A 9033-nucleotide genomic window follows, 5' to 3' on the forward strand; every position below is an offset into this window, starting at 1 on the left:
CTATAGCGTGTTAGTGTTGGCCTACCCTCATCTCGTTTGATATTGGCAGACGCCCAGAGTGTTGATGAAAAGAGCTAATTTCAGCAAGGCAGACTGTGATGTATTGCCTACAAAACTGTGTCGGACTTTCATCTTTCTGTGTATAAACCTGCCCTTGGCTTAGTCAGTGGGGAATGTGTTACTTAAACACTATCATTTTCAAATTACAAGAGAGAGAGAGAGAGAGAGAGAGAGAGAGATTCACATCCGATGCTGACAGCGCATCCTAGGTCTCACATGGGAGGAAAATGTCCCTCACTGACAAATTCTCCAGCACACGAAGTCAACCAGCACAAAAACAAACCATAATGGCTGAAAAGCAGCTGAGATCCACATGCCTGAGCGCCGCCTTCCCCGTCAGTTTCTGCGTGGCAACTCCATGCAGCACGCTGCAGCCCACAGGGAGAGAAGAAGAGATATAAAGATCATATTTGGACAACTCGGAAGAAACGCAACATCATATCAAAAGATCTTGAAACCAGTGCCTTGGATGGAAAACAATGGCCAACCCTCTGCAGCGCAGGAACGATTTTTCTCAAAGAAGCTCGGACCTTGACCAGAGAAGAAAGTAGACAACGGAGGCACAACCAAAACAAAGTTCTCTCAGTAAACACCGACCTGACATGTCCACTACGTGGCAAAGTTTGCGGATCCAAGATTGGTCTGCACAGGCACAGACGTTGGCACCAAGGACAATGAGAAACAATTCCTGTGGGTATAGGAGACGTCTTCCGTGGCAGAAGGACAGATTTAAGGAAGTAAATGTGTGTGTGTGTGTGTGTGTGTGTGTGTGTGTGTGTGTGTGTGTGTGTGTGTGTTGTAATTCACCTCTAGATCCGTCACCAGGGTTTGGCTAGAAACGATCTCGAAGCCTTTACATTTTTCTCCTGCCGTCAAGGCCGAAATCAAAGTTAGGGCCAGCTTTAGGGTCCGAGGTAGAGGTCGAAGCCGAGATCTTGAAAATGTGACCTTGATTATGAGGCCACGAGGTCAAGACCAGGCATTAGTCCCGGCCATTATAATGATCTATATATCTTGAAAGACATGTGGATGCTGTAGATAGAAATAAATTGATAGACAGATAAATATGGATGTAGATATGAAAAAGACCTTCCAAGAGGACACGTGATCCCGACTATGAAGGTGTGCAGCAAAACCAGTGAAGTGAAGAACATAAAAACCTGATGAAGAACATGGAGAATGTTCGAAACGATGTTGTAATTTATGGTATTCGCTACGCTAGCTCCGTTGTACATCTTAGTAGTCAACATCATGTTTCCTTGTAGAAAATCTTCAGCAAAAATTAAAATTAACTTAATCCTATTGGAGCACCTTAATTACACACTAAACCACCAGGAGCCATAATTTGGTTATATGGTTACCACCTAGCGTAGTAAATGGTTTTCTGGTGTACAGGAAACCATTTGGCTTGTCACTCAGTGTAGAGATACCCATGGGCAGGAGGAAGAGGAAAGAATGAAGGAAACAGAGACAAAGGAGGGAGTGTAAAGTCACTCGAAGGCAGAAGAGGAAAGAATGGAAGAAAGAAGGACGGAAGAGGAAGGAAGGAAGAGAGGAAATGGCAGATAACAAAAGAAGCACTGCACTAGGTGAGTGGATGGTGAGTGCCCCCACCTACCATATATATATATATATATATATATATATATATATATATATATATATATAGTAGAGAGAGAGAGAGAGAGAAAGATTAATGATATACAGTATGGTTAATTTACATAGAATACATGCATTTGCGTGTGATCGAGATATGAAATAGATAGCTTGCCTGACGATGGGAAAGCTGGTTTCAAATGTTGGATAAAGGGAGAGGTATTAAAGGTAACTAAAATACAAACGATGGAATTGTGTGAGAGAGTGACTAAACTTCTCGGAAAGGCAGACAGTTTAAGTTCGGGGATGAAACAGGGAGAAACTATTAACATATCAGAAAGTGGTACGAGTGACATGATAAATGTAAGGAGCCCAGCGTTGCAAGTAACTGGGAGAGAGAGAGGATGGTAAACATAATTGTAAAGGGTTAAGCGCCTCGAGTGATGCCAGGCCCCACACCCCGCACGACAGTGACTCCAGTCCTTGTTAAAGCATTCGTCTCTGTCGGAGGGGTGGGGGGTTATGAGGTAAACAAGTTGGGACGAGAACTGGGGATGTGGATGACGAAGCGAGGGAGGTGACAGGTACAATTAGAAGTTGAAGGTGGATGAGTGATGGGGACATGGAGAGATAAGAAGAGAACTGGAAGAATGAGGGAGGTGAGGGAGGTAAACAGGGATGGTAAACTGGGGAGTGGAGTGAAGAAGGTGAGAAGGAGAAACATGGAAAAGTTGGAAACTGAATAGTGCCATAAAGTCCTTGAGATGTTGTATTCACGTCACTCCCCCACAAGGGTAATAGATAGAATGGTAGAGATAAAAACAGTATTTCGCTGATAAACACAAAAGACTATTTCTTATCAGTGTTCCTAGAGAGGTGATATTACCAAAAGTGAAGACTGTTACTTTCATGTCACATTTCAGCAACGTTTATCAGATGTGTTAGTCCAGGTGTCATTGATGCAGGTCATGGCGATAATTAACACAAATTACAAAGTATGAGTATGGTAGAAATATAACCTACTTATCAGAAAAGAAACGTATGTTTGGTATCAACAGCAGAATCGTGATGTAACCCGTTTGACAAGTAATGACTCAGACCATACAGTATTCCTTGATTGTAAAGAGGAGTCACATTGATTTCTAATGACCCAGCATGAAGGCAAAGACCACTTAAAGGGTGACGGTGGAAAATCACTGCAGCTTCAAGTGGGTCGCCGTGAAAACTTGGTTCTAAAGCACCGCCATCTCACTTTAGGACTGCTGACTTGCCCTTTCCTCATAGAACCCATGATATAATAACACTATTTTTTCATCCGTCTTACTTTATTGGTGACAAGAGCAACCGAAGCGAGGGTAGGTGGTCACTTACTTTTATGGTCAGTTTTCTACTACACATATAATTAAAAAAAAACGTCAATTTGAGTGTTTCATTGGTTTATTCATATCTAGTTCTACGTGATCAAATAAAAATATCATCTTGTTATATAACCGTGTACACATTCAATATAGGAGGCATAAATTTGTAGAAAAATACAGTTAAAAGTGGGATAAAATCCTCATCCATGGGCTAATCTTGCACAGATTTTAACTGGAGATTCCCCTGATCAGGGCACATGTGGCTTATGTCAAACGTAAAAAAATCAAGCTACCAGGTGGTGCTATTATCTGTGATATTTGTAAAGTATGTTAAAATTCAGAAAAAAGTCACTGGTAAAAGCGGGACAAAATCCTATCTTGTAGACCAGTTTTGCTCGGGTTATATTTGGATTTTCCTTTAAGCCTGGCACATGTGGGAAAATGTCAGTAGTCATAAATTCAGGACACCAGGTGGCGCTGTCAAGTGAATGTATCCATGGGGTGGAACGCTGGTCACTGAAGTGAGATGGCTACCATCTTAATAACTTCAACACACATATTTTTCAAGATAAGCTGGTAGTCACCTCGCTCCAATGATCAGCGTTCCATCCCGCGGATGGCTTCATTTGATTTTTTCTTTCAGGGGGTCTTGGAGTAGACTCTTTCAGGTTTATTCTTTTCACTTTCCATTATTTTGAGTGTACTACTAGGCATAAGCTTTCTCCTACATTATTGTCAACATATTTTTTACTGTAATCCATGTGCAGTCAGAAACTACGGTTCCAGCGACACCCGGGCGAACAAGAGGTGATGAACATATGCTCCTCTGGGCGGGAGGTGACTGTGATAGTTCCGGCGCCCCACAAACTACTGGATAAACCATTTGATACGTTGCCTCTGCCCGGGTTTCAAATTGCCAGCAAAAATACATCTTGATATGAATACCAGAGGTTAATCATATTTATATCTATATTTCCGTATGGATATAAATATATCCTTCCACCCTATCCTTTCATCTTATCTTCGATTTCTCTCATCCCTTCCGCCTTTCCACCTCACTCACATATCCTCTTCTAGTCATTCGCTCATGGAATAGCTAATGCCACACCATGATGCTACATCCAAGATTTTGACCTTGATCATAGACCTTGACCTTTGGCATACCAGTACCAAAATTGTATTATAGGAATATACTCGCCCACACTACCCACTCCCATTTAAATAAATAAGTTAAAACTGTTATACATCGCTGAAACTTTGGAGAAAGGTGGCCGGAAGGCGATGCTTTCATTTGTTTCGATTTTGTTAAATCTGAAAGAGGTGGAGTTTGTCTTGTCCTTTATGTCTTACAGCTCTAGTTCCTTCAACCCTTAGGCGAGCTTACTGTACAGAATTTTCAGTCTGCATTCCTAAGCCACTTTAGTAAAAATGATCTTCCCTAAACTGAATAGAATCGACTCTCAGCATCAAGAATAAAACATAAAGTATATCATACATTATATCACTGGATAAATGGTTGTTACTTCCTGCCAGTGTGAGTCCCAGTATAAACAATAGGCCTACCATCTTTCACTGGCACTTACTGCAGTCCGTCATATCATCCAAGACAAGTTTTTCATCACAACGGCTCTTTTTTTTTTTTAACTAAATAATGAATGGAGGAATGAAAATCAAAGGGAAAAAAATAAGTCCATGTGCCTAACGGCATCCTCCATTCATAAAATACTTATAACAATTGGACTTAAATTCGAGTGGATTAAATGTATGTGGGAAACAACTTCAAGGAAGTGAATTCCAGAGAATAGTAGTTCTGGGGATAAATGAATTTTGATAAACAGAGGTTCTGCATTGTGGGGAAGAGAGTGTGAGTTAATGGTCGCTCCCAGCTGCCCGAGTATTTCGGGAGAAAATGTGAAGGGGAGGCACAATTGAAGCCAGTTCGTCAGAGCACTTACGGTAAAAATATCGATAAAATAATGCTAAAGAAGCAACATCTCTACTTACTGATAATGGAGGAAAGTCCTGCGTTATGGCAGGATTAGTGATTAATCTAATGGCTTTATTGTGAATTTTGTCCAACTGCCTCAATGCAGCCGCTCCACATTCACTCCACAGTGGTGAATAGTATTCGATCTGAGAACGCACGTGACTTTTGTATATTGTGGCCATCTGCTCGTCAGTGAAGAACTCATGAACTCTGTACATAAGTCCCAGTTCTTTAGAAGCATTTTTTAGCAAGGGATTTAACATAAGCTGTCCAGCTTTGGTTGGAGTTTAGAGTAACACCTAGGATGTCAATTGTAGTGGATATGGGAATACTGACATCATTTAAAATTATGTGAGAGTCTGAGGGATTCTTTCTGTTGGAGAAATTAATGTATTTAGTTTTCTGAGCATTAAATGAGACCAGATTTTTTTGTCCCCATTGATTAATTTTTGAAAGGTCCTGGTTCAGAGAAACTGCTATGTTTATTTGGAAATTTATAATATCAACTTGTGTAAAGGAGGTACAAAATGTGAAAGAACTATGAAGGGTCGAGTCATCAGCATAAGAGTGTTTTGAGTTGTAAGTGACAGATAGGAGGTCATTTACATGAATGAAAAAGAGGGTTGCGCCAAAACAGATCCCTGAGGTACGCCAGCATTTATGGAATGAAACTGAGAATAAATACCATCTATCATGACCCGTATTTTTCTATTATGAAGGTAAGAAGAAATTAGAGGAACCAGTGATGCAAGGCCGTAGTGTGACATCTTAGACAATAAGGCCTGGTGCCATACTCTGTCAAATGCTTTTGAAATATCAAGTGCTACTGTGTGTGTTTCACCATGTTGATCTATTGTTTTGTTAAGCTGATGGGTAAGAAGGCAAATAATACCTACAGTTGAACGTTCTTGTCTAAATCCATACTGCCGATCTTTGTTTTAATTTATTGATTTCTAGATGCTTGACTATGTGTTTGTTAATTTGTGTCCCAAAAACTTTACCGAGAACGGAAGTTATTGCAATTGGTCTATAGTTTGATGGATCAGAAGTTGCCCCCTTTTTAGGAACAGGATGGATATTTGCTTCTTTCCAAAGACTGGAAAAATTGAGGTACTGATGCATATGCGGAAAAATTTTCTTTATACAGGAGCCAACATTGAGGAGCAATTTTAAAGTACTATTGAAGGAATTTCATCTGGACCAGTGGCTTTGTCTGCTGAGAGTTTCTATAATACAGCTTGTACGTATCTTGTGTGAATCATGAAAGGAGGTATTTGAGGGAAATCAAAATTAAGTACAGAAATATTGTGATTTTCTGTATTTAGGGTTGAAATTGTTGAAAAAATGTCAACAAGAAGGTTGGCTTTTCCTCGTGGGTCATTGACTAGATTTCCATTGGGGGACTGCAACGGTGGAATGGGAGAGGTGGTAGTGAAGTTAGTTTTGAATAAATTAAGGGCTGACCAGAATATTTTGTTATCATTTGGATTGTTTAGTAGTTTGTTAGCTTGTCTATGTGGAAAGTTTGATTTAGAAAGATTGATAATAGTTTTGGCATGGTTTCTGATATTTCTATAATATTTAAAGGCTTCTTTGGTTTCGGTCCTTGTACAAGTGTTATAGGCTATTGTTTTATGTTCTGTTTCTTTAGCACAATTGTGGTCAAACCATTTAGGAGAATTACATCTTTTTCTGTAAGTATGATGGGATATGAATGTTTCCATGCCCACTTTAATGAAATGCTGTATGTGGCCCAATGTGGAATTTGCATCCTGGGAGAAAAAGGAGGTCCAAGGAACATCCATGAAAAAATTTTGAAGTCCCTCCCAGTCTGCCCCATCATAGTGACATATAGTCACCACGACCTGTTCAGAGCAAGAGGGTGTGGTAGGTGTTAGACTGGTGGCTTGAATCAGACAATGATCCGAGGATCCGAGGGGGGACTTCATTTCGACATTATAATTATCTGAATTGGTTGTTAGAAACAAGTCCAATAGGTGGGGATTTTGATCGGGGTTGTCTGGTACACAGGTGGGTTGACTGACTAACTGGGTGAGATTAAATGAGTCTGCAAATAGCTCACATTCAAGACCATAATCATCAGTTCTGGCTGAATAAGTGAGCCATTCGACATTATGGACATTATAATCACCCAGAATAGTAATTTCTGATCCAGTAATAATGTTGAGGACACTTGGTTGTGAAGACAGAGAGTTAAATAAACTCGGCTCTGGAGGGGCATTAGGGGAACGATAAACACAACAGAAATACTTAACTTTACCAAAAGAACTTAATTTGGATATGGAATAGTCGAAATAAGGACAATTAAATTTAGTAATCTCCTCCAGGGCAATTTCTGATTTAGCAGGGCAACATACGCCTCCTTTGAGTCTGAAATTTTGAATCAAGATATATCCAGGGAAATTAAATTTAGCTAAATCAGAGGTGGAGCTTACCTGTGTCTCTGTCAAAAATAGCAGATCAGGGGATTCATACTGGAGGATATTTTTAACAGAGTTGATGCTAGAGTGAAGTCCCCTAATATTGCAAAAGAAAACTTTACTGCACTGACGAGCAGATGTAGGGCGCCACAACACTGGAGGTGGCACAGTCGCTTAATGACGACCGGGAGGATCCTGTGCAGACCACCCAACCCTGCCGGTGGTGGTCACCCGAGAAACCACCTCACTGATTCCCAGTATAGCAGCAGTCATGGTTCTTTTTATGGGGGGGAGAGCAGGGATGTGTTGTGGAATGTGTGTGATATGTAATGACACGATCGGTGTTTTTGGAGAGAGGATAGCTGGTTTAAGGTAATGTAATATAATGTGGATGTGTGTGTTGTGTAAAGAGGGCAGCCTGATAACCTCCGGTGTTTGAGGCAGAAAGATGTGTAACCAGTTACCAAGGCCTAGGAGAGAAAATGGAATCCAGGCTATTCCCTGAGTCTCCCGTTACCTTGGCGGTAGTACTTCCCTGGGCGGGGCTGCCAGAGGATGTTTTTCTTTATATACAGTGTATATATATATATATATATATATATATATATATATATATATATATATAATTTACCAGCTGGCAATTTCAATGTACCCTTGTGAGTACCGGTCAAAGTGGAAGAGTTTAATGAAGATTGTTTCTATCACCCTCACGTAGTTGTGTCCCCAAAGTCAAATAAAAGCGCTCGAAGACAGGAAGAATACAAAAATCACATGATGAATAGGTCAGTTATAACATAAACCCCCCACATTCGTTTAGCCCATAATCTGCCACTTTACCCTGGCTCAGTTACAAGCTTCTTTCAGTGCTACGAAAACCTGAAGCACAAGGTCATTAACTCTTGTCTGCAAGTAGTTTACTATGCATTTTATTCCCGTTAATGACAAATAATTCTGGTATGCTTAATATGAACCTAGAGTACAAAAAATATCAAGTATTATCACGATTAACATCTTGATCGAGAATAAAAACTTCATTTATCCCAGCCTCTTACCAAAACTCATCGAAACCAAATTAATAAGCTTATCTTCACACTTTTGTTTGGATCTAAGTCCCTTCTTCCTGTAATTCATTTCTTCACTGTACCATCGTTTACTGTACTTATTATTATTAGTTATAATAAATTTACATCTATCAACTACTCACGGGTCAGTAATGCAAAGAACTAATATTGGTATAAGAGTTAAGCAGGTATGATTCTGCAACTTCCACCTGCCTTCCATATTTCAGTCTAATTCTCTCACTGTATTTAGTTTGCGTCATAAAGGATACAATAAGTCATTTCCTCCAAAATTATTCAGAAGTAACATTTTTACTACAAACAGATAAGTATATTGATTTTTTAGAGGCGTAATATAATCCTCAATATCCCTTTTGCTAAAAGCCGTCCGCCACAAATTGAATAAAACAGTCTGAGGTTAGAAAAAATCAGACAGAAATAGACGCGACTGTAGTGAATGATGTAACTGTACCCTGCCTCTCAGCATCTTTGTTTACACTCTCAGGCTCCTAAGACTCACTTTCGTTAAAACA

This window comes from Coenobita brevimanus, chromosome 55, assembly GCF_032717465.1.
Source record: "Coenobita brevimanus isolate Jiangsu-jjx chromosome 55, ASM3271746v2, whole genome shotgun sequence".
Taxonomy (NCBI): Eukaryota; Metazoa; Arthropoda; class Malacostraca; order Decapoda; family Coenobitidae; genus Coenobita; species Coenobita brevimanus.